The sequence below is a fragment of the Epinephelus fuscoguttatus genome, linkage group LG10 (assembly GCF_011397635.1).
Source record: "Epinephelus fuscoguttatus linkage group LG10, E.fuscoguttatus.final_Chr_v1".
Classification (NCBI taxonomy): domain Eukaryota; kingdom Metazoa; phylum Chordata; class Actinopteri; order Perciformes; family Serranidae; genus Epinephelus; species Epinephelus fuscoguttatus.
In genome coordinates this window covers 42935998-42961117 of record NC_064761.1, presented here as the reverse complement: position 1 = coordinate 42961117, position 25120 = coordinate 42935998, and the positions used below count along the sequence as shown (strand labels likewise).

The following is a 25120-nucleotide window of genomic DNA, read 5'->3' as shown; positions in this document are numbered from 1 at the left end:
ACATACCCTCATAGATGCAATTCCAGTTTTCCATTTCTGAATCATTATACCTGCTCGGATAAGTCTCCCCTCAGCGTCATTTGAGCACCAGCTACTTTTTAGAAAGCGTCCCTCGGTAACTTTACATTCCACCTCCACCTTCCGGGCGAAGCTAATCCCAGAGATGCCTCGTGTACGTGGGCCCATCTGTTCAGCACTGTGGTATGGCTGCTCTGTCCAAGGCCTGCAAATGTGATTAGTTAGAGATTACATCTGTGTGTGTGAAATGAAACTCCCCTCTCAGAATCAGGGCCGTGTGTTTACAAGAGAAAGGGATAAAACACTGAAGGGCTTTTGCGTCATCAAGTTCAACCTCTGGTCTTTCTCAGGTTGTATTTCTCTGCTCTGCATTGCATCATGTTCACCACACAGTTTATGTGAAATGCTCCTCGATGCATTATGGCCGTGTCTGTGTGTAGCAACATATAGAGGGCAGCTCACGTTTGACTTCCCTTTTGAGTGTATAAGCAGTCATCTTGAGCTTCCTTCTGAGAGCTATACATATTCTAGAGGCGTTTTGGTCTGCATCAAGCTTTCTCTCTGTGTGACCTCCAACCAGCGCTGTTGCTCAGTTGCCAGGGTAACTTTATGCGTGTGTCTGGCACATCCATTCAGCACAGATGGAACTGCGAAGTCACATGTCGTCACACTCTTCCTCTGATGCCTTCCCAGCCTTGGCTCTGTCACTACAAGTGTGAATACAAAGCTAGTTATCTGTGTTCATTTTCTGATCTGGTTTTCACAAAGCTGCTGACTTCTCTGTTGCTATTGGGAGAAATATTAAAGGTCTACGCGCTTGACAAGTTGTTTTGGAACACTGATAATGATATTGTGTCCGATTGAGTGCTTGATAAAGACCTTTTACGTATGAGGTGTTTCTAATGTTGCTGGCATTTGGGTGAAGTGGGTGTTGTAGATGTGAGCTTGGCTAACACCTGACTGGCTGACTGCGTTCGTATGTGTGAGAAGGCAGATAAAAGACAAGGATAATGCACGTCCTGGCTTTCACTACAGAAATCTCAGAGGCAGGCACTACGTTTCACCGCGTAGATTGAGCAATATGACTTTTTTTGTTGCACACAGCATTTGAGGAAGTAGTGCAAAACTGCCTCTTCATATTGTTATGAGTTTATTCGCCATGTCGTTCCTGCTGTGTCGTAATCACAGCTCTTGTTTAGGAGAAGTAGAGGTACAGAGAGCAGCTGGACACAGACAGTGTTGAAACAGAGACTGCACACAGAGGGTCACTCGTGACTGATGGCTGAATCTCTTACACACACCCTGTTAGATGCACGCCACAATAGGCCGAGTGGCGACAGGAGGCCTAGAGCTTTGAGAACATTTTAGCCTGAATTTAACCACTGATGGGAGTGGCTCACACATGAAGGGCTACGCACAGCGAGTGGACTACCACTGCGTAACTTTGTCTCCCATACCCGTCTCTCCTCTCTAGTTCCTAGCTTCTCCTTTGTGTTACTTCACTCTCAGTTTCTCTTTCATGTTGCTGTCTTGTTTTGAGTGAGTCTGGTGCTATTTTACTCCTGTGTTGTCAGCCTAAAATTCAATCTGCGTAATTATTAGGCAGTATTTCTCACAATGCTGTGACGTACGCTACATTCACCAACTCACAAACCTCTGCTTTCTGCTTCCCCCACCTCCCTCCACTGGGGACTTTTGTAAATATGTCTCATTTGAGATCACTGGTGCTGATACAGGACCTGACTTTCAGTACCAATTCTGAAATGATACTTCTTTTAAAATCCCAAGTTTTATGTTATCATAACATACACAAAGCATACATGCATCTTCACTGATTGTTGTACTTTATTCAGTAATAATCTGACCTAAATACTCAAATAGATTTGGGTTTAATGACATGCTCTACTTGTTATCATGGTTGTAATGCATTGTGCTGAGCCATAAGTGATCTTTTGAATCAAGAGGCAGATCTCTTCTGACCTCATCATCTGTCATAATTGTTCTTAACCTGCAAATGCCAACCACAATGCAGAATAAATGTAGTTTCCAGAATTGGTGTCCAGCCTTGTCAGCCTTTGATGAAACCCTGGGTACTTTCACTGCCTTGTGATTTAAATGTCATAAAATTCCATGAATAGAGGAAGGTAGTGAAACCAGAATATTTATTCAACATTGTAATGAGATCACAAAGTTAGTTTGTGTAAGCCGTTTTAGTATTGGTAATAATTCAGGACCTTTTCCTCTCCCCTTACGTGCCTTTTGTGTAGAGTTACTCTTATCAGGTTGGACTTCAGCATCAGGCTGACAAGTCAGAAAATTTGAGGAAACCCCGGGGCTTCCCTGCCTGGTTTTTGGTCAAGCTCGTGTGACTGTGCATGTTATGTAATTGCAGCTAGTTTCGATATGTTGGTGTAAAGCTTTTCCTTATTGTCATGTTGTTAGGCTCTGTCAGTTATGATCTGTCAGGTAGGACCGGGCCAGTGCGTGACGTGGAGCATTTCTGGGTGTCAAAATTAGGGTAAACTCTGGGATAAATCAGAACTGACAACCACAGAGGGTCCTGCTGAAATGTTATGTACAAACCTGACTCCCTGCCTGTTGTAAAATGTTATTCCTGAATGTACTGCACACTCCCTCGGACTGTAAACAGGATCCTGTCACAGTGGAAGGATGGCAGTGTACAGAGCAGGTTGTTGTTTGGCTGTTTGTTATGCTGGTTCAAGACAAAGTGGTAATGTGTCAGCTAACTGGCTTTAATGAAATCTATGCTTGTCTACTGCCTGGATGGTCGTCTTGCATGTCTTTAAGTCTTTGTGCATGTATATGCATGTGCTTTTTTTCAAGGTCAATACTGGCTCAGCTCACCCAGCTGATTGGTGTAAACCAGGGTAGGTGTGTCAGGTTGTAGGTGTTTGGGGTCATGAGGTCAGGGGTCAAAGGTGGGTTTAGGGACACGGCCAGCCTTTAAGGCATGCAGAATGTCAGCTATGAGGGTCTCATTCCACCAGACACTTTTCAGGCTGGTTGGCCGCGTCCTGTGTCATGTGACTCTGCATATCTAGAATATTCTTAACAGAGGAAGTGTCATTTGAAGCCAAATGTGGAGTACAACGCAAGGCAGCGGTCATCTTAAAGGAATGTGGCAAGATAAGACAGGGTTCAACGCTAAGGTTTTTTTTCACTTGCCCGGTCGGGCAAGTTGGTCAGAGATCTACTTGCCCTATAAAAATTGTCAAATAACAAAGACTGCAGTTATTTTTATGTTTTGTAATCTTTATTCACACTGTATTTATTAATTAAAACAACATATGTCATGTACTGTAGCTTAATTCCTACACAAATATGACAGTGTCAGGGCTTAAAGTGAAAAATCTGTCAATCGTTCTCCGTCTATAATTTTGCGCCCTACTTGAGCCATGCCCACCTCTATTTATTTTTCACCCCTCTCTCCAGTTCTGCTGTATTGACACTGGGTTTAATATATTTTGCCCTGCTCTACTCTACTTCAACGCTACTTAGCTCTCTCTCTACTCTACCAGTAGACTACCACATCCACCTGTTGCACAAAACGCACACAGCAGTGTTTCCCCTAGGATGGAGTTGTAGCAGCGGAGGTGAAGCACACACATGAAAAATAATTTTCACATGCGTGAAACTTTTTTTGTATGCAAAGCACAGCCTGCTGGGATGTTTCTGTGTATCTACTGGCACCAGAGGGGCTCTTTAGGACTAAGTACATACAGTACATGTGTGCACAGTATGAGCAGGTGAAATGTCTGTCTAGCTTACATATGAGGTGTCTCAAGATTTAGGAACATACAACTGTATTGAATATAATGAAAGTAAAAAGTCACTTGACATGCTGCTGTTTTGTGCTATGACCTATTGAAGTGCTGGAAGTTGTTATTTACGTGACAACGCCTGAACGCAACACAAGCTCCGCATGAGTGCCGTGCTGCGCTGCTCGGAGTGCAGCGTGTTTGTCTGTGCGTAACAGCAGTCTGTTGGTTATTTACACACTGTCCATTTCAATAACTTTGTCAGCTGACAAACTGCACCGGGCTCGGGGTCAGGTTTGGTCAGGAAAATGCGGCCCGAGCCGCTCTAGCGTGCTCATCTGTGTGTGTGGCGGAACTCCGCCGTGTGCGATACAGAGAGCAGAGGAGAATTGTTAACGCGTGACCACGTAGAGACAGAAATGACACGATGACATAACACCATAAATAGTATATTGTTCTGTTGTTATATGAAGCGTCCGTCGTGCAAAATAATATCAGTGGGGGCTGTGGGCAGGACATTGTTACACAGCTGTGCCTGTGACTTCAGGCAGAGAGACTGCAAAAAAAACAAAACATTTATTTTATCAATTAGTTATTAACTTTTACTATTTTTAGCAACTTGCACGATCGGGCAAGTGAGTTGTGAGTTTACGTGCCCGACCTTGAGGTTTACTTGCCCCGGGCAATCGGGCAACTTTATTGTTGAGCCCTGTAAGAGATTTTATTATTTGGAAATTTGGATACATGTTATGAGCATTAAAATCGTTAACCTGGATTTAAGTGCTGGGGTGGACAAAGATGCTTAAGTGGGTTTAGATTGGGAAGAAAAGCCTATTGACGTCATCATCTATCCCACCATGACTTGTGAACGTAGTCCTCTAGCCGAGTGTGAATACTCACATTCAACAGCATTTAAATTATGCCTGAAGCGTAAGTTGGACCGATGTGTGTGCTCAGGTGTTTTGAGTAAAATGGATGTGGGGGCTATTGTTGTGTTTTGTTCTACTACAGATACAGAATGAGGACCAGGCCATGACCCCCCCTTCTGTCCCAATTGTATATAAACAGAAAGATGCCGCACCCTTCCACTTCCCCTGCATATTGTCCTGATCCACCATGTATCAGAGACAAGGCTTTGTGATCTCACAACACAGTCCCATGTATCTGTCTAAACCCTGAGTGTTTTGGCTTGGGAGCCCAACTGAGAGCTGAGCCTTGGCTATGTCATGGAAACTTGTGAACTTGGTCCTGAACCCTGCCAAAGACAATAGATCAGATACAGACAAACATGATTCCACCTCTTGTTCCTTCCCTCCGCTCTTTGCCTCTTTCTTCCATTTGCTCTCCAACATATTCATTTGCACTGTTTCCCTGCCACCAGACAGGCCTGTCTCAGGTACACTGCAGGCGTTGTCTTTTTTGGAAAGTGGTGTATAAATAAAAAACCTCATCCTCCGCACCTGTTCTGCTCTTCTCTCTCCTTTTTCCTATCCAGCTCTTCTTTGATGAATGAACAGTGATGATTCATGTCTTGAGAAGATGTGTTTTTCTGTGTCATCTCAGAGAATCCATTTAGATTTGTGCGACTGAGACAACCTGTTTCCTGTCTCCTTTGTCAGGTTTCCCACAGGTCGGGTCTTGACATGCAGACAGAGACTTGCGCTCACATGCCTGCAGTTACACACTTTACATCACCAACTGTCAAACTGACTGTTAATTCATTTCATTCACACCATTTTTTGTATTGAACACATGTCATCTGACCTGAGAGTCAAATGAAACACACTGATGCTCTTGTGTTTGTTCCAGACAAGGCAGTTAGAGGAGAAGCACAGATTGTACTGAGCACAATTCAGATGTGACAGTAACAGGAAGACAGTATGTTTACATCCAAGTGTTGTACAATTCCAGAACATTTGGCAAAGAAAGTAAAAACTGGTGTGCATTTCCTTCTACTGTTACTATGTGAAGAAGATGCAGCACTCCAAGAATTAAAGCTATTCAGTTACACCTTCCCACATTATATGGCATTTATACAACTGTAATGAATTAATATGTTTCCTCCCACCACATGTAACAGGTAGAGTTTGTGTCTGCTCCTAGTCTGTTGTAGTGCTTACTGTCGGGGTGAAGGGTATTTGCAGTATTCATGTTGAACTTGCAGCATTTCTGTTTATATTTTGTACGTGTCCATTCTGTGACTGTTGTTACTGCAATAAGCAAGCTCAGTGCGTGTTGGAGACTAGCAAGTAAGGTTGGGCAATACGATGGTGTGGCGATAGAAGAAGACTAGAGATTTTGCAATACCATTTTTACTGCGGAAGCAATTATGGGCCTGCTATGTAGCAAATTAGGGCTGGATTCTTGTGTGATCTTGCATGATCTAAACAATCCAGCTGCCTTGCAAGTGTTAATATGGATCCACTGCTTTTCTTTGCAAGTTTTTGCCCTCACCGTGACCTCTTTGCCCTGATGCTGCATTCACATGCTCCTAGGAGGGTCCTATTTCCCCAAGTCGGGAAGTCATTCCTCTGACTTTGTGTGTTCATGAGCTGTTAGTTAGATTGTGGAAGCAACATGGATGCTGCAAAGATGTGTTGTAATTTATTGCTCAGAGCGTATAATAACATGTTGATAACAGTTTGAAGCTTTGTATTACAAAGTGATTCAGCCCCAGATTTGTTGCTGCACTCATACATCCCCTGAAGCTGCTAAAATATTGCTTTACCTGATTTATGCTAATAAATAATTTTTCTAATTAATCTAGCTGACTTTATGTGGACAGCAACTAATGGTTACAGCCGAATACCATGTTACAAAGTACATGTGAGCAAAAAAATTGACATTATGTGAGTTGATGAAAAGTTTATTTCCTTTGAACATTTAATTTCATCTGCCATGTTTTTGCATATATGACGTCAAAATGTCAACTTGTGTACAGAGTTTCTTCTCCACGCTGTTGAATTCTGACCTGAGGAGGCATTCATGTGAATTTTCCCAGCCAGGAGGGATTTTTCCCCCGATTATTCTGACACCACAGAATGCAGGGTAACCATAGTCACCTCTGACCTTGTCGCATTGACGTGACGAGTACTGTGTGGCTCTGTGTGTCTAAATGCTTGCAGCTTGCCGGCAAAACGGCCCAACATTCGCGGAAAATCTGGCAGTGTAAAAGGGGCTAATCACTCTACAGTAGGGCAGGACTTGCCGAGAAAAACAGTGAGATCCATACTGACGCGCCTCGTAAGGTGACCTGATGTAGGCAGACATGGAGGAGGAGAGTGAGGTTGTTAATACAGAAACCTGTAACACTTGAAATTATCCTCAGACACATTAAGGATTCAATTTTGAGTTATTGTTTTGAGGTTGTTGTTGTTTTTTTTTTTTAGCTCGTGTTGTCGATTGCGAGGCAGTTGTTCTCTTGTGTGTATGGAAGAAAATAGCCAAATGTGATGAAGTACACCATCGTCATTTTAAACCACTTCTTAACTGAATTTCAGAACAATTACTGCCTGGTGATACAAACCGCTGCAATGATATAAAATGACATTAAAGCCTAGTTCACATTCCACGATTTTCACCACAAATTTGACGTCGCAGAGGATCTTGAGAGCCACCTTTGGTCGAAGGTGAGTCGGCAGATAGTCTGCCACGACGAGTCCTCATGTGTGGACAAGCCTACGAGCAAGTCGCCCCCTCGTCTGTGACTGGGACTGGATATTTGGCATGCTAGAAAACTGATGAAGTGGGACACGACTGACAAAGAGCATCAGCCAATGAGAGGCGGGATACGTCCCACGTCAGCACGCAGGAGGACGGAAGAAATGTGAGGAGGACAAGCTGCAGGGTTGCCTGGTCTGCTTATTAGCTGCGACTTTGGGCTTGTTGTTTTGTAAAATCTCTCAAGTCTCGCAAATATTGGTAGTCGTGGGTTGCATTTTTTGGCTTGTTTCTAAAGTGGAGTTGCTTATTTGGGCTTGCTCTCTACACGTCGCTTCTTTTGGGCTTGTTTCCATAGCCCTGGTTGCTGGTTTCTCTCCCAAGATCTGGCAACACTGACAAGCCGGCCATCAAGCAACAACAACAATAGCGGCGTCCACAGGATCACGGGGAGCGTGTTGTGTTTGCCTCCAGGCGCTGGAGGCAGATCTGATTCAACACTGGGAAGAATATCCATGCCTTTACGATGTGTCGTCTCCAAGTTAAAAAACGTAGTTTGGTGACGTCACCGCGTTATCTGGGGCTCTGTCGGCGAGGGCTCGGTGGAGAAATCTTGTGGTGTGCACACAGAGGTCGTAACGCAGTTGGCAAGACGTCCGCTGACAGAAACACACATCGCCAGGTATGAACACTCAGTAGATTACGAGTGTGATTACGTAAAATCAGGGTGAAAATCGTGTAATGTGAACTAGGCTTAACTGTGATAGATTTTGGCCATATCGCCCAACTCCTCTGGCAACCGACAAAGTGACAACCACCTATAAAAGTGACAAAGCTGGGAGGGTTTGGAGAAAGGGAAGAGAAGAGGGAGGGCGACATTGCCACTGGAAACAATGTCTTTCCTATTTTTAGTCAATAGATGAATGTTTAGCAGCACATGCATCCTGTCTGTACTTGTCCTCTGAGAGGAGAACAGAGGCCTGAACCAGTAGTGTCTCTGTAACCCAGGCTCATATTGTAATTAGTGTGTCCGTGTGTGTGCGCGCACAGAAAGAGTGTAGCCCCTGGCCATGCTGCTCTGTGGGAGAGGAGGGTCAGAAAAGGGGTGTGAGGGGCTCATTCAGGGAGAGAAGGGGGATATGGGAGAGGGGGAGGGGAGCAGTGCAGGCGTTGAAGAGATACAGCTGTTTCTCCAGTCTCAGCTGTTGCTCCTCTTCCATTTGATGCAGGCTCACCCCCCCTCCTTCTCTCTCAAACACACACACACACACACACACACACACACACACTGGAAGCAGCACACAGTGTAACATTGTTCTGCCTTGTGAGAAAGATGAAAGAATCAATCTTTCATAGCTGCTATCAGATGGGAATAGTAAGTACTCACCATATTAGTAAAAGAGACAGCCATGGCCAGATTAGGCAAAATCTGTCTCTCTGTTTTCATCACATTTTGTTGTTTCTCCTTCTGGCTCCTCTTTTTGTTGATTTTTCTGCCTCTCCGTTTCTTTCTCTGCCTTGAAGTTAGATGGATCCAGCTTTATTTTCTCAAAGGATTTAATAACCATGTCTGCGTTTTCTTCCAGTTTATCCCTCTTGTATTTTCCCTCCACCTCTGTGTGTGCCGTGTTTTATTCCCCCATTTGACCTCTGACCTAGTGAACTCTCTTGGCAAACAACTGTGTGCATTTGTATGGGTGTAGTTCATGTCCCTCTGACCAGCTTTGGGTGGCAGTTTGGGTGTAGTTGTGCTTCTCCTTTCTGAGCACAAATGTTGGAAGAGCTGTCACACTTATTCTGCCGTCTTTTCCTTCTGCTTTTCCCTCTTGGCTGCACTCCTATTGTGTTTTAAGTTGTAATTGGTCGTTTTATCAGGCCCTGGAGACAGGGCAATGCCGTGTTAGGGGAAGTCATGCGTGTAGCACTGTGTGTGTGTGTGTGAGCATGTGCTAAGCAGTATGGGAGGCCTGTTATCTCAGTCTTGCTCAGTTAAGCTGGTTCAAAGTGACTTGAGTTCTGAATTGAAACTAATCTTCCAGTTAAATACTCAAAAGTTTAACTCAGCAGTATCAGCAACACAGGACAGTGTTCTCGGCTGTTTTCCCCTCTCTGTCATACTGAAACCTTGGCTGTGTAGACTGAATATTCATACACATATAAGACTAACAACAGCTTGCCTGCGCCGTGTTTACTTTTAAAGACACCGCAGAGTCTGCGCCTCGGTGTTGGCTGGTGCTCTGCTCTTTTGGGTCGAGTATCTGAGCAGAGTCGGCCAGCTTAAAAGAGGATAGAATAACATATTGGAGGAGGATGAGCTCATTGTCATAGAGACAGTAGATTTTGCTGTTTTATCTCGGGGGTGAATGACTTGAGAGATTATACTTAAAAATGGACAGATAGTACGATACAGCAGGATGAGAAACACTCCTTTGGTTTTGTCAGTAGAGCTGCTCCCTGATGTTCTCTAATCACATTCTACCTCATAAAACAAACTGAAATACTGTATCTCAGTCTGATTTTGGCTGCAAGGACGACCTTGGACGGACCAATGAGCAAGCAATCCTCCCACAGTATGGCTACAGCATGTATGCAGCTGGGATCAAAGAAGATTTTTTGTTGGAGAAACAGTAAGACTGTACGACCTTTTGGCTGACAGGAACAGGCTTTAACAGCCGGAGCTTTAGTCTCTGCTATTGTCAGTTTCCTGTGCCTGGATGTACTTTTTTTCTTTTGAGAAAGGAGGTATTGTTGTTCCAGGACTGTAGGTGTTTGTGAGTGTGTGTTTGCTCTTGCATAATTGTATGGTTTGTCAGGTTGCAGCACGCCGTGTCTCACTCAAAAGCCCCCAGGGCCCACCTGGAACTCAGTCCTGAGAAATGCTCCCTGTCTGTCTTTGTGGTGTCATCATCAATGTGAAGGTGAAAGAGCTATACTTTGAGTGGCAGACAAAGATGGAGATAAGAATGTTGTGCTCAAACACCATCTGTTTGCTCAAGTCCTATGGAGTGCTGCAAGGATATCATTTATTTTCTAGGCCAGCCCGGAAGGAAGTTTGTGTCGCCCTGGTTCCCTTGACAAAAAGCCAATGGGATTTTCTTCACTGAATTTTGAATTATTACAGAAAAGAATCTCTGTGGCTAACAAAAGTTTATGATGCTTACACATTTTGTTTAGCAAGATAATCTTCACAAAATGAGCGCCACTTTTACGATTATTAAAGCGTAAATGCAGTCAGCAGAGGGAAAAGGCTAATGTTGGGCTCTAAACAAACTACACCATAGTCACATGACTTCATTGTCTTCACCACAATGGAAGCTGTATAGCAGTGTTCAGGGTGATGACGTCCTGTGGTGTCATTTGGCCACTTTTTAAGACGCTTAAAGGCTTCAAAATTCAGGACTGAGGTATTTACTGACAGATTTTATATTGTAAAAACAAAAACTGAATTTTCTAAGTTCATGTTGACCACAGACCTTATTTCAGGCGTACAACAAAAACAAAAAAACATTGATGCTGAGACGAGGGAACTGCAAGTGCTAAAATCCTAACTCATTTTCGAGTTTTAGGGCTCATTCCTGCACCACATTATTGATATGCTTTGCCTTTACAGTAGCTCAAAGAGAGGGAAGATGAAGTATTCATGATGATGTTCTGATAGAGATGAAGGACACATGAATACACATATTGTGTCTTGGACATAAACACAATGACAAACTGATATGTATACGAAATTATAATGTTTCCTTATTAAAGTGTGACTCAGAAACCCTCACAACTTCTTTAGCTTGTTTTGGGGGGCTCAAATAGTCGATGTGGAAATCTTAGGATATGTCATCGTCATAGTTTGATTCAAAACTGAGCTGCATTAAATTCTTGCAATCCTAGCAGCAGCAGCAGCAGCAGCAGCAGCAGCTGTGTGGGGCGTTTAATGTCCGTTCAAACTGCTCCAAGTATCTAAAGCTCTTTAATCACAGACGGTATAATTCACCAACAGAGAAATGAACAAAAAGTGTCAAATGTAAATTCATATGCCCGCATCCACCTTCTGTTAAAACCTACACCAACCCAGTTCCACTCACTGTCACCCAACGTTTCATGTGGCTACCACCATAACAGCCCCACAGCTTTCATTGTAGAAAGCAGCTACAGGAAGTGTTGCCCTTGCATTACCAGCATGCATCACTTACTCTGTGGTACCACTTCCTTGTTGCTTTTGTAGTTTTGTGTGGTTGATGTTTTTCACTCCAGGCTGCCTCAGATTGAGAAACCTCTGCTACTAATCTGCTGTGAGCAAAACTTCAGATAATAAATTTACAGTGCTGACTCAAAGCAGTGTGTCATGTGCTATCATCCTGCGCTGGACTGAGACATTTAGTGTGGTTGCTTAAGGTAAAGAATGCTGGCTGGGGATAGCCGAGATGTTTCAATAAAAGGTGCAATAAATTCTTCGTCCAGTCATCCAGTCTGCTGATTTATAATGTTGGCAATAGGTGTGTAGCCAATATACTGGCACTGCACTTGCCAGTTTGTGGCAACTTGCGTGACCTTTGTTCGTTTAAATTGTTGTGTTGAGCAACAGTATCATGCTCTGGACGTAGCATTACAAGATATATAACACAAGCCATAGTTGCTACCAGCTGTTGACAGAGCCTCTGTGCTCTGACGGATTCATCTTTATGACTGTAAGTTAGGACAAAACAAACTTTAATGCAGCGGAGTACGGATTTTAACCTGAGAGATGAGGAAGCGCACAGTATTTGTCCTGCCTGTGGGAAAAATGGTTTTTAGTGAGGCAGTCAAGAGTCACCTTAGGATAAACACTGAACGTGTGATTTGATGAAAGTAAAAGTAGCCCATATAAGTTTAAAACTTGTCATATGTTTAAATATGGCAATAACAATATAAATCATGATGCAGTAAATTATCTGGAGATTGACTTGAAAAGCATTTTAAAGATAAATAACCAGATGGAAAGTATTTTTGGCCAAACCAATGACATAAATAACTGCAAGTCGACGTGCTTCATCACACTGTAATGTGGAATATTAAAAGGAAAACTACCTCAGTACAAAGCATAGCAGAATCTCTACTGTTTGACATCCTGTCAGCTGTTGGTAGACGGCATGTTGTCATATTGTCCGACCCTGCAGCGGCCTAAAAGCTGCACAGTGCTGCACAGTTGGGTGTCTCAGCGGGTGGTCGTGTACTTCCCTTTACAAAGAAGGTGGCAAGTTGCACCAAAGCGACGCCTTTCATCCTCAAGCAAACTGTGTTTTAGGTCATAGAAAGTGAAGCTTTTTTAAAACGCAGTCCATGGTGAAGATTTTCAGAAACTGACATGTAGACGGGGAAAACAGTTTTTGTTTTGTGATGTCTGAGTGTGCGCCTTTATCTCCTTTTGTGAGGTGTCACAAATGAGACAACATTTTGTGCAATGGCAGACTTTGTTACGATAGTGTTAGCTCTAAAACCTAGTTCACATTACATGATTTTCACCGCCATTTTGACGTCGCAGAGGATCTTGAGAGCCACCTTGGGTTGGAGGTGAGTCGGCAGATAGTCTGCCACGATGAGTCCTCGTGTGAACAAGCCTACGAGCAAGTCGCCCCCTCGTCTGTGACTGGGACTGGATATCTGGCATGCTAGAAAACTGGAGAAGGCTGACACAACTGACAAAGAGCATCAGCCAATGAGAGGCGGGATACGTCCCACGTCAGCACGCAGGAGGACGGAAGAAATGTGAGGAGGACAAGCCGCAGGGCTGCCAGGTCTGCTTATTAGCCGCGACTTTGGGCTTGTTTCTAAAGGGGAGTTGCTTATTTGGGCTTGCTCTCTAAAAGTCACCTTTCTCTCTATATATCCGTGGCTTCTTTTGGGCTTGTTTCCATAGCCCTGGTTGCCTGTTTCTCTCCCAAGATCTGGCAACACTGACAAGCCGGCAAGCAGCAACAACAACAATGGCAGCGTCCACAGGATCACGGGGAGCGTGTTGTGTTTGGACCCAGGCGCTGGAGGCAGATCTGATTCAACACTGGGAAGAATATCCATGCCTTTACACACAGGTCGTAACACAGCTGGCGAGACTCCCGCTGATAGAAACACACGTCGCCAGGTATGAACACTCAAAAGATCACGATAGTCTCTGCGACGCAAAATTGGGGTGAAAATCGTTTAATGTGAACTAGGTTTAACCTTGCTAACAGGATTTTTTACGTCTACACAGAAATGTACAGTTACTTTTCCACTGTTACCTCCTGTTTGTTTGGCATGCTCCTAACAGTGCTTAATTGTGTTTTTGCAATGTCATTAGGACAAATATTGTGTGTGTGGATGGATTTTTTTTTTTTTTTGAGAAAAAAGGAGGGAAAACCCACATTTTCAAAAACACCTGTGACCGTGTGGACTCGGCCTAAGGAACAGCTATCAGGGATTTTCCTAATGCTGATGACCGCATATGTAAACAGTCTAACTGGATAATCACGGCATCGCTCATCTGTTGCATAGTTGGACCGAAAACACAGTGATGAATCAGTATGCCATGCAGGTTTTACGCCTGCCCCACTGTGCAGGAGTTTGGGCTCTGTTCACATTTATCTCTTGATTACACACATTGACACAGTGTCTTGTCTCGTCCATAACGTCATGGCGGTTTTGTCCGTCTATCTGGAATATGGTGTCACTTCCAGCCCGAAATGGTGTTTGCACGGTCTCCGCGAGGAGGTTTTACTGCTGTGGGTTTGACTTGTGCCAGTCCTCAGAGACTCATAGAGGAAGACATAGAGATCGTATCAGTTTCCTCTAAACATTACTGCACTGAGTGACTGCTCTGTTGCCCTGTATTGTTAGCCTGCCCTTTCCTTGTTAATAGTCTGTGCAGGGAATGACCACAGACATCAGTGCTGCTGCCAGCTCTGCACTTCCTCCGCTTCCTCTCTCTCCCTCCCTCCTTTCCCTTTTTTTTGCCACACTCATCTGTCACCACACTCAGGTTGACTAGTCCTCAGCAGCAGAGTTGAACTTGGGCTGGGCTGCCTGCCCGCTCCCATTTGGGCCACAAATCAGGCTGAAGCCAGCACACACAGACATACTCACAAACTGTAGGCCAGTGCTGTGCCCACACGTGACAGCCTGCTGCTCTGGGGCACTGCCACATGCCACTACTCACAAGCTTGGCACTGTAGCCTCTCTTTGGTTTATTTGATAACCAGATACTATTATCAGGATCCCGTCCTTGTATTGGCTCCTGGTAGGAGTAGTATTTATAGTATAATTCAGTTAGATTGCTGCTTCAAGCTTTAGGCAGAGCTATCGGAGGTAGGCGCTATCTAGGTCTGTGAGAGTTGTACATACCAAGTGTGTATGTGTCACAGGGGGATGTGCCAGGAGAGAAGACAGAAGCGGGGCCTGAACAGCCTGTCTGTACAGCCTGAGCTCTAATTATCAACCCGGAGAGCTGTAGGGATCGAGGGAGAAGGGAAGAAAGAGGGTGAAAGAGAGAGAGAGAGAGCGAAGTGTATCTAAAAAAAGCCTAATCACACCCCATGGTGCAGGCTGCTGCTACAACACCGATTTAGAACTAGTGGAATTTCACAAACAGGGTACACAGATCTAACTAAACTAGGTTTAGGTGTGCCTGCTTAACATGCTATGTCAGCTGACCAGAATAACAACCAGCTGACAGACCTGGTGACAGTATTTAATCGGCCATGCAAATTTTTATTGTTCGCGCTGAGAACAGAAAATAAAGCTCTCATTATATATTTATGTGGCAGCCTTCCACAGACTGCTCACAAACATTTAACATTTAATTATCCATTACACTTAGCAGCCTTTTGTGCACATCATTCACCCATGTGACCAAAACAAACATTTATAAAGGGAGTCACAGTCTTTTGAAAAACATAAAGATAAGCACTGCTTGAATTGGGCCTGCACTCACTGTTACACAGTCACTGGCACAGCTGAGTTTTGCCCCCGATCCTTGTGGCATATTGCTGCTCACTGGTGGATGCCAGTCTACACAAAATCATGACTAAAAACGTAACCAAGCCAGAACGTAGATGAATTCAGTTTGCAGACAGACAAACAGAAGACTCAGACTTAGAGGAAATTCATACACTAAATTGAATTCAACTGCTGCTGCAACTTCCCTTTTTCCTAACTTAAGTTGTTAACGCCCAGACACACAAAACTGACAACAAAGAAAAAGTGGCAACGAAAGCTAACTTTGTCTGGCCACAATCTTGCACTCAACGTGCCGCATAAGCCCTTTTTAGATAGGAGTTGTGAAAATTTGCAGGAAAGCCCAATCAGTCTTTTTTCAGCATCGGCAGTATAAAAACAAAATCAGGGAGTGCAGCAAAATGCCGCCTACCTACTTTTGTTTATACAGAATGCGCCTTTTTCGGGGCAATGGGGGGCGTGAGCAAGTAACAAAACGTGTAGCTCAGCGTGTGATGTAAACAGTGACGTGGGAGGGAAGCCAAAGCTGGACAGTCCTTCGGTGATTCTCTCGTAAGTCGGCCCGTTCTTCACCGTCCCCGTCATCTGACGGTTAATGGCCTCTTCGTTTGCGAGGACAAGGAGGGCGCGCAATTCCTTGTCTCCCCAATTGCTCATCTTTACAGTGTCTGTCAGGTTTGTGTTTCCCTCTTGCTACTAGCTGCTCGCTAATTCCTGCTATCAACTGTTTCCTGTTTATCCACCGCCAGTGGGTCGCACATGCGGCGTCATCAACAGCTCCTCCCGTGGCAGAAGGCCGCCTCGGTCTGTTTAAACTACAAGGATTCCGCCAATATGTCTACCCTACGAGGCGGAAAATTGGGCGCCTTGGATCAACTCGCCAATCCGGCTCTGTGTGTCTAAACGCTCGCAGCTTGCCGGCAAAACGGCCCAACATTCGCGGAAAATCTGGCAGCGTAAAAGGGGTTAAAGACTCCAGCCAATGGCCAGCTAGCATGTAAGTTCTGCACCTGCATGAGAGGAAATATTACAGCAGGCGGCAGTCTGTGTTCGTCATTATAAAAGGAAAGCTGGATGACACGATGGATGGACAACATGACTTAATTTTCAAAAAACTGATATTAACTGTGCGCAAGTGAACAATAACACAAGCCATTACAGACTGATTATGCTAACGAGCTCAATGGCTAAATAAAAAAGAACTTTTTGTTTCGATCTCACACCCTCTTGACGTCAACTGTTTGTTTGCTTTGCTCACTTCCATTTGTCTTCTCGTGCAATCAGATGAGCTGCCATTTAGGGTGATTTTGTCCACTGATGGGCTGCACTGTCTGAGACACCTAATCAACATGTTAATGCAGCTGAAAAACAGCCGACAAGTGTCAACTCATGCCAGCTTTGGCGACCCTCTGCAAAAACTTGGGCAACAGACGCCCATCTACAGCCAGAGACTCACCAACAGCCAGGGTCAGGGTCTTTAGCTGTAATGCAAATTACACAGAGGGTACATGTAGCATTGGTGGGAACAAAGAAACACATTTCCTTCATGGTCACACATTAAATTTAAAGATGATATTTCATGTATTTACTTTCAGTGTTTAAAAAAACCCTACCAAGCATTTTGATTTTGTCTTTAATGGCAGTCTTTCCAATTGCAATCACTCTCAAGCGAAATAAACTTAAGTTTATCTCCCAACTGATGTTGCTGAAACCCACATTCAAAACTGTACTTGTACATACTGGACCACTTCATATAAATCATGTATCCTATAACCATGAACTGTCTGAAGCTGAAGGAAATTTACTGTATTTGAAAGTAATTACGTGCACATATGCTCCTCATGAACCGAAATAGACTTCATGTGGGATGTACAGTAGACATACCAGAATATGTTATCTAAGATGAAAGACACAGTCTGTGTCGCTGCTGGTTAAGATGATGATGATGATGATGATGATGAGTAAAGAAGAAAAGAACGTCGGCCCAGTGTTAATTTTAGTTCTGATAAATGGATCAGATTGTCATCTCAGATACCAAGAGCATTTCTAGCAATGCATCGAAATAAGAGTGACTGTGTTCATCTTCTAAACAAGGATCATAATAGAAGTAAGATGGTGTGAACAAATGTGAGACAGTGTCGCTGCTGTGATTTTGAGAAACGCTGCACTATTGAAATAATAGCCTTCAGTTTAGGTAAGATAATCGTCTCCACATTTTTCTGCACTTCGTCTCGTTCTTTTAAGACCCACTGTATATCCTTGGGTGCTCTGCTGTCCCACAAGATCATCCTTATTTCACAGACAGGCCTAAATATTCATGAACTGATGGCTCAGGATGTTGGAGGATAGAGCACAGCTGCTTTAGTGTCAGAATGGTGAGAGTGTGTGTGGTGTCACTGGGTTCACTACATATTGATTTTCTAAAAAAGAAAATGCTTTTACTGTGAACTGATACGCCAACATTAAACTGTTTTCGACTTCTTTTGCATCATGCTGCCACGATAAGTCACGTATACACAGTCTTGTTGTCTCTAAGGATGAGTGTATGTGGAATGGTATACATATCATCTCATTTCCTGTTGTGTGTTGATAGAGCACCATTCACTAAGCAACGGGGACACTGGAGTGTGGCGTAAGATGTGTTGGCAAACCATGTGATTCCTCCGAATTATAAACCTGTTCTGTGTTCTGAGTTGAAATGACGAAACACCCTGTTCTAGGCAGGACAATTGGAGAGCTTTGGGCAAAAACTGATCTTCAGAATATGAGCAAATGGAGCACATGGTTTGAATGTACAGATCTAAGTGTTTGCATATGTAGTTTCAGTCTTTTTGTTTTTCCTTCTGACCTTCATGCAGTTACACTCATGCAAACATTCTCTCTTCTCTACTCTTACTGGTCCAAACTGCCCCTCTCACTTAATAACCTCTAGAGGGATCTGAACACCAGCGGCATGTTAAGTGATGGTGTGAAGAGGCTGTTGGTCATGTTCCCTCGACAGCAACACACGCACACACGCTATTGTCCCTCCGCGGGCAGTGCCACCAACCTCTGAGTGAACAGCTAACCTGCTGAGTGAAAGCAGTGTATATCGAACTGCTGTGATATGCAGCCACATGCAGTGTCACTGTGTGTATGGGAAGGTTATTAGAGAGCGTGTGTGATCAATCCGGCCTCTGTTAGCTCCAGATCAATCGTGCTCTCTCCAGGGGAAGGCTTGACTAGAGCCCGGGGAAATATAGAGCCTCCATCCATTCCTCAATGAGCAGGTTTTTTTTAACAGGCTCTGCAAAAACTGTAACCAAAGTTGGAAGTAAGGTTGTTCTTTTGGTTCCTGTAAAACAGAAGTGAGAGGGAAAGTAGACCCACAATATATTTCTTAAATCCTAATCCTGCTTTGAAGTGTTGTAGGGCTGCCTCTTGAGAGTCGGAGATTTAAATTGTCAGTTGGAGACCCCTCGGTCAACTGAGATTGTTTTTGCTAATTAGTGTACTGTGCAGTGTACTGCTGCTGACGTTTTGGTCTCCAGATTTTGCTGCAGAGCTATGGTCCGTTCCATGTAGATCTTACCGCAAAATTACGCAGCAACACCTCATGACATGCCTCTTTGAGGAGGTGCTTCTACCAGTAGCGGTCTCGTACGAACTCAGAGGACTATGAGTTTCGAAAGACTGATGAAAGCAAAGATGGCCGCGCCCTGTATTTACCATATGTGGCTCTGCTCTTTACTATTATTTTTTACTGTTTAGCAAATTTGAGTCTTCATTTTAATTACTCGCACACATTATAATGCCTTATGGGAATGCTTTATGATGTGTTGTTGTGCGTGGAATGTCGTGTATGTGTTGTTTATCTGTTGTTGGTGGAAGTAGCTAGCAGTGTTGCTAATGATAAAGGCTCCGCTACTGCAATAGCGACAACTGTTTTCTTGGAGGCATCCATCTTTGTTTATGTTTAGATCGTAAATGGTACAAATGCAAACAGGGATGCGTATCGCCAATTTAAACAGGAAGTTACGACATTTTACGACATCATCTTGAGTCTCACTGCTCGTAGCAACGTAAATGGATCACAGCATAAGCACTCTTAACTTTCACACTACTCTTTGGTACAGAGCTGCAGCTGTGATGCAGCAGCACAGAGGAGGAGAAACTTTGCACCTAAAGGCTCCAAGATACCGACATCTTCTCTCTTGAAAGTCACTGAATGCAAATTGTTAATTTAAATTAGGGATGGGCATTTTAAGTAACTTCCATGTTTGAGTACTCAAATACGTTATTATATTATAAGGCTGTAGAATAACAACTACGAGGCATTCATCTCAACGCAAAGTTCTACGCTTTAGGACATTGTTTTGTTTACTTTGCAAATTGTAGGAATGCGGATCCTTCAAAAGACATGTTTACGTTGAAATAGATAAACCTGCAAGTAGTTGTTTCTCTTGTTATATCGGTTCGTCCTTATTGACATATTAGATATTCAAATGATTTGAACTTGTGTGTGTGTTTTGTTTTTTTTTTTAGAAGGAATTAGATGTTGTTTTTGGCCATTTTCGACAGCCCCATTAGGTTCTAACTTGTTTACAGGGTTAACCCAGTACAGTGTCTGTCCTTCATGTGACAGTGTGGCCTACTACAATGTAGTGCAAAGATAACGTGCCTGAAAGACAACTGATTTGACTTTGAAGGCCCACGGCTCCTCACAGTGCGAATGGCCTTAGTGTGTGTGTGCTGTGTGTACTAAACAGAAGAAGACGAGTACACAGCTTAATGGGCTGTCAGACTCCTCACTGCTCAGCTCAACACACTGACCTACTTTAGTTCCCTGACTTTGGTGCATCTGCGGCATGCTTTTCAAATGCATCAAGCCCTGCTAGGCAAAACAGAAAGCACGTGTCTGTACAGTGCATGCATTATAGAGACAGTGACAGAACCAAGGTACTGTAAATTTAATCAGACAGCCCAGAGGAGCAAAAGAAGAAATGGATTCTTTTCTACCGTTGTCAGAGGTTTGTGCAGTGAAAAGGCCGAGGCTGTTACCTGTACTTTGCTCATGATTATTAGGGTCCATGAGCCTTGCTGTGAGAAGAGGAGAAGGACATTTGTGGTGCTCTCACACACACAGTGGGAGCAGATTGAGAAGCGAGGCTCGCAGGGCTGCTCAGTGTCAAAGGCAGGCTTGCAGAGCTGCAGGCAGGGACTGGCAGAGTTGTCAAAGCTGTCGAAGTCACACCACACTCAGTTAATGCTGAACGTTACACAAATCTCACATGTCTGATCCTTTATTCGCAGTCTCACATCTCGTGACCCTTCCCTGCACACACTTGAGGTACAGTTCTGTAAAGGCACACACACACAAGTGGTCCCTCCCTCACACACATTCAACACACAAAAGACACGCTAATCCCTCGTTAATGTGTGCCTATGTGTGTTGGGGCTGAGATGGAGGGCTGAGTAAACATGTATACACATACAAAAGCAAATGAGATTAAGACTCGGAGCAGTCTGGTGCTTTGACTGCCAGGTTCTTACAGTGTTTCTGCTGTATAGAGCCATCTGTGATGCACTGCCACAGTTCTGTCAAGACTTCCACTGAATTAGATCAACATTTCATTGCGTCTTGTGTAAAAAAAAATTGGGTTCAAGGGAGGAAAGCAGCTGCTGTCAGATGTTGGTCAAGAAAAGGCTAATGGGGAAGTTTCAGTGGTTACCACCCATAAAGTCATGTTATACCCCATTTGGATGCTTAGTGTTTATTATTCATGACATTTTTGCCAGTGTAACACTAATCTGTTCAGATAGTATTTAGCTATGTTTTTGGCACGGTATTGCAACTATTGATTATTTATATACTCAAACTGCTGATCATTTTCTTGATTAATTATTTAAAGCACATCTTAATGTTTTGGAGGTGATATCTCCAAATGTCTTGTTTTGTCAGACCAAAAGTCCAAAACCTAAAGATATTTAATCGCAATTTAAGACAAGAAAAAACAGTGTTCATATGCACGAGGTCGATGCTGTCGAGTGTTTGTTATTTATGCTTAAAAAACCACTTAAACAACTTCGCATGACATCAAAGAAAAGCAGCAAATCCTTAAAAATAAGAAGCTGGAATAAGAGACGGTCTTGTATTTCTTCTTTATGATTCACTTACTGATTCATTGATTGATTAATCTGTAGTTCCTGATAGAGGTTAAACGTCTAATCGAGTAATCGACCACTTGTTCATAATTTAAGTATCATTGTTCCTTCCACTGCCACAAACACTGGCCATGTTTCCATCAGCCTGTTTAGATGCGCATCTAGAAGTATCGCATCGGAAAATTATGATGGAAACGCCAAAATTCAAATTAAAACCTTCTGATTCGCACAAACTAAAATACTCTTGCTTTAGCCGGGTTTTGGTTGATTCGAAAAAATGTTGATTCGCAAAACGGGGGATGGAAACAGTTATGTTCGAATTAAGTCTGACGTAGTGCACCTCTTTCCATGGTGATATCCACACTCCGGGTCGGGAAGGTGGTAATGCATTTACAAGCTGATTGACAACCGCCAGAAAATGTAGAAGAAGAAGAATGCGAGACTTGTTCTGTTTCCGGTTCTGCGGAAAACTCGCGCAAGTTCGTAGTTTTCACCAAAGTCCATACATTTAATGGAAACACACAGGATTCGTATTTCTTTTAATGCACATTTCCCAATGATTTGAATCACTTTTGGATGGAAACAGCTACTGTCAAATATGCAGCAGATGCTCTCTGATGTGTTGACCTCCTAGGAAATGGCCTTGTTGTTGTATTGGGGTTGTATGGAGTACTTATCTATAGCAAGTATATTACTTACAGTAGATGTCAGTTGACACGATCCCAGTTTGGAGAAGCAGGCAGGAGTACTGACACAAAAGATGAGCAATGTGCTGCTGTGGAGGTGGATAGCAGCAAAACATAATTTAGCCACCTCAAAAAATTTGAACCATTTTAAGTCTATGCTATATTGAGAATGTTTTCACTGCTTTAACGCGCCGCAGACAGACTGTTGAGACGAGGAAGCCCTTACCGGCTTCAGTTCCCCATCTACGCTCTCATCAAAGCCACCAGACTCCACCGACAAAAGCAGTCATATGAGGACACTGACCAGGAGAGCTGCTGTCTCGATCAGATAGTAAGTTTGTGAACCCTCTGTCTTTCTGAGTTTTGTCTTCTGTCTTGTTTTTGTTTAGTTTTAAATTCACCAGTGAGTAGCCAAATGGAATTTTGTTGTACCTGTGCCTATAGTAACAGTGAAGATCATTCTATTCTAATCTGAATTTAAACGGCAAAGTCACACAATAACACAAATAACTGGTGGAGGCAGCAGTAGACCAGCAGCTCCAGTGTTCAGAGATGTTAAATCACAGTTTTTCTCAGTGGATTCTGGCTTTAAAGAGAGCGATATAACGGCTTCGGTCCCCTCTCAGAAATTGCTGTCTGACGGTGAGGTAAAGCAGCACACACTTTATGTGATATTAATTCTTTCAGGCTATTAAAACATGTTCAGCTGTCAGCACTCCTGCCTGCATCTCCAATCTGGGGGCGTGCTGACTGACATTTACAGTAACACACTGACGATGGGTAAGTACCTCACACAGCCCTACTTGGAGAGATGTGAACTATCCCTTTAAAGTTGGAATATTCTGCTGTAAAATGAGGTCGAGGTGAAGAGGAGAAGGACAGGAGACAGGCAGTGTAAGGAGGACAGAGGACACGCCGAATAGAGTTGGTGGAGACCTGTTTTCAGGGCCACAGGAGACAGGAATGTAAAGGGTCAGTGCACGATGTGGAATGTGTTGTCACATGCACAAATACACTGGCATGTGCATGACGACACAAAAACACTCGCTGATGCTCATTGTGCCCTTTAGTAACAAGGCTTGTTGGGCTGCCAGCGCCTTTTGTGTTTGAGCCGCAGTATGTATGTGAATGTCAAAAAGCTGTCTGACAACAGGAACAGAGGGAGGGAGAGGCAGCCGACTCACACAGGGCTGATTCAACAGCACCTGCTATGCAGTGTAATGAGTCACATTTAGCTTTACAGCGACACATCCATCGCTCCAACATGAATCATTCCACTTTCTGTCACTCTTCCTCTGTTATTCTCTGCTTCCTCCTCTGATCCCTGTCATGTCCCCCTGAAGTCGAAACATTGTCAGCCCATCCGAACACACACACACACCCACACCTTATCACCACTCGCATGTTGTTGCTTTAGCCGGGCATATAAACATTCACCGGACTTGAACCTCAGTAAGCGAAGCATGAGGATTCAACCACGTGGAATTATGTCACCAAACACAACACATTTCAGCTCGGCTCACTGTCAGAAGCGCATGGATGTTGCCAAGAGCAGAGAGGGGGGGACTCTTACATCAGAAGGTCTGGCTAGTGAGGACTGGATAGGCAGTGACTCACAAGGAGGGGGTGTAGTTTCTCTCTGTGTTTTTGAAGTAGCATAGCTGGAGGTGTGGGCGTCGGAAGGAGCTGTAAAGTTAAGAGATATAAGCTGGTCCAGGATGGATAATGACTGACAGGGGAGCTCAGGCAGAGAGCAAACTGACAGCAGACGAGCAGAAACAGGCTGCTGCCAGGGGGTGTTGACACCGCTCAGGGTATAGGCAGATCAACACTTTATGTGACAGTGACACATGGCACATTTAGATGTGAGCTCTTTGTGTGCAAAGAGATGTTATTTCTATTCCCCTAGCACAAAAACAAGCAGCTCGTCAGGGCTGTTATCAACCTCTGATATGGTGTTTACTCGGTCAGATGTGATCTCTGAAAGAATGTATAGGCTTATGTCAGAAAAGGTTTAAAGTTTGCTCTGGTGAGTGGAAATCTTAATCCACTGTTTGCTCTGCTTGTGAGCTTTGTACCCAGACCCAGCATGATAGCAACCTGAAGGGGATGACAAGATCTTAGCCCCTACCTGATGGCTAAAGGCCAGCTGCTGTCTGCCAGCATGCAGCATTTGTCTTCAGCCAGCTGGAGTCACACACCGGCCGTTATCTCTTAGAGTAGTGAGACACCTACTGGCCAATGTGAGTCATGTCATGTAAGAGGTTTGAGGCAGAGAGCATGATGGGATTTACACTTGATGCATGATGAAGTCAAACAGTTTGGGGCATAGTGGACACTTGCACTGGTAAATCTGTGATATTTCAGTCAGTGTCTCCTATAGAATAAAATATTTAAAAAATATAAAGTTATTATCTGGAGTACTTTATAGAGAATGCACCATAAATAAAGCTGCAACAAATAATCAGCTAATAGAAAGACAATTAAGTGCCAACTGTTTTGATAATTGATTAATCTTTTCGGTCATTTTTATGCATAAATGTCAAACATTTGCTGGTTTCAGCTTCTTAAATGTGAGAATGTCAGGGTTCCCACGATCATGGAAAACCTGGACGAGTCATCGAATTTCACAGACATGTTTTGGAGGCCGAGAATAATCATTGGCATGGGCAAAAGTCATTGAACTTTTGGAAGAGTCATGGAAGATTGTCATGTGTAATGAAACTGTAACCGTAATTGTCCCTGGATAAACTTTCATGTAATGTAATACGAGGGCAAATTCATTTTTTGTAGCTGATAATGTAACATCGCAATAAAATGCGTTGATGCTTGACAACGTATCGTTTACCATCATGCACATGTCTATATTAT

The 25120-nt window shown here is 43.7% G+C and overlaps 1 protein-coding gene across 6 annotated transcripts in view; it reads left to right on the top strand.

Annotated features, from left to right (window-relative positions):
• ralgps2 (Ral GEF with PH domain and SH3 binding motif 2) overlaps nt 1-25120 on the top strand; it is a 100785-nt gene that overhangs the window by 3551 nt on the left and 72114 nt on the right. Inside the window, exon 2 of one of the 6 annotated variants that reach the window (XM_049588165.1) lies at nt 22447-22580. The exons of the other annotated variants lie outside the window; for them this stretch is intronic. The gene's annotated coding sequence lies outside the window, so the exon portion shown is untranslated. The remainder of the gene's footprint in view (nt 1-22446; nt 22581-25120) is intronic. 6 annotated transcript variants of the gene reach the window in all.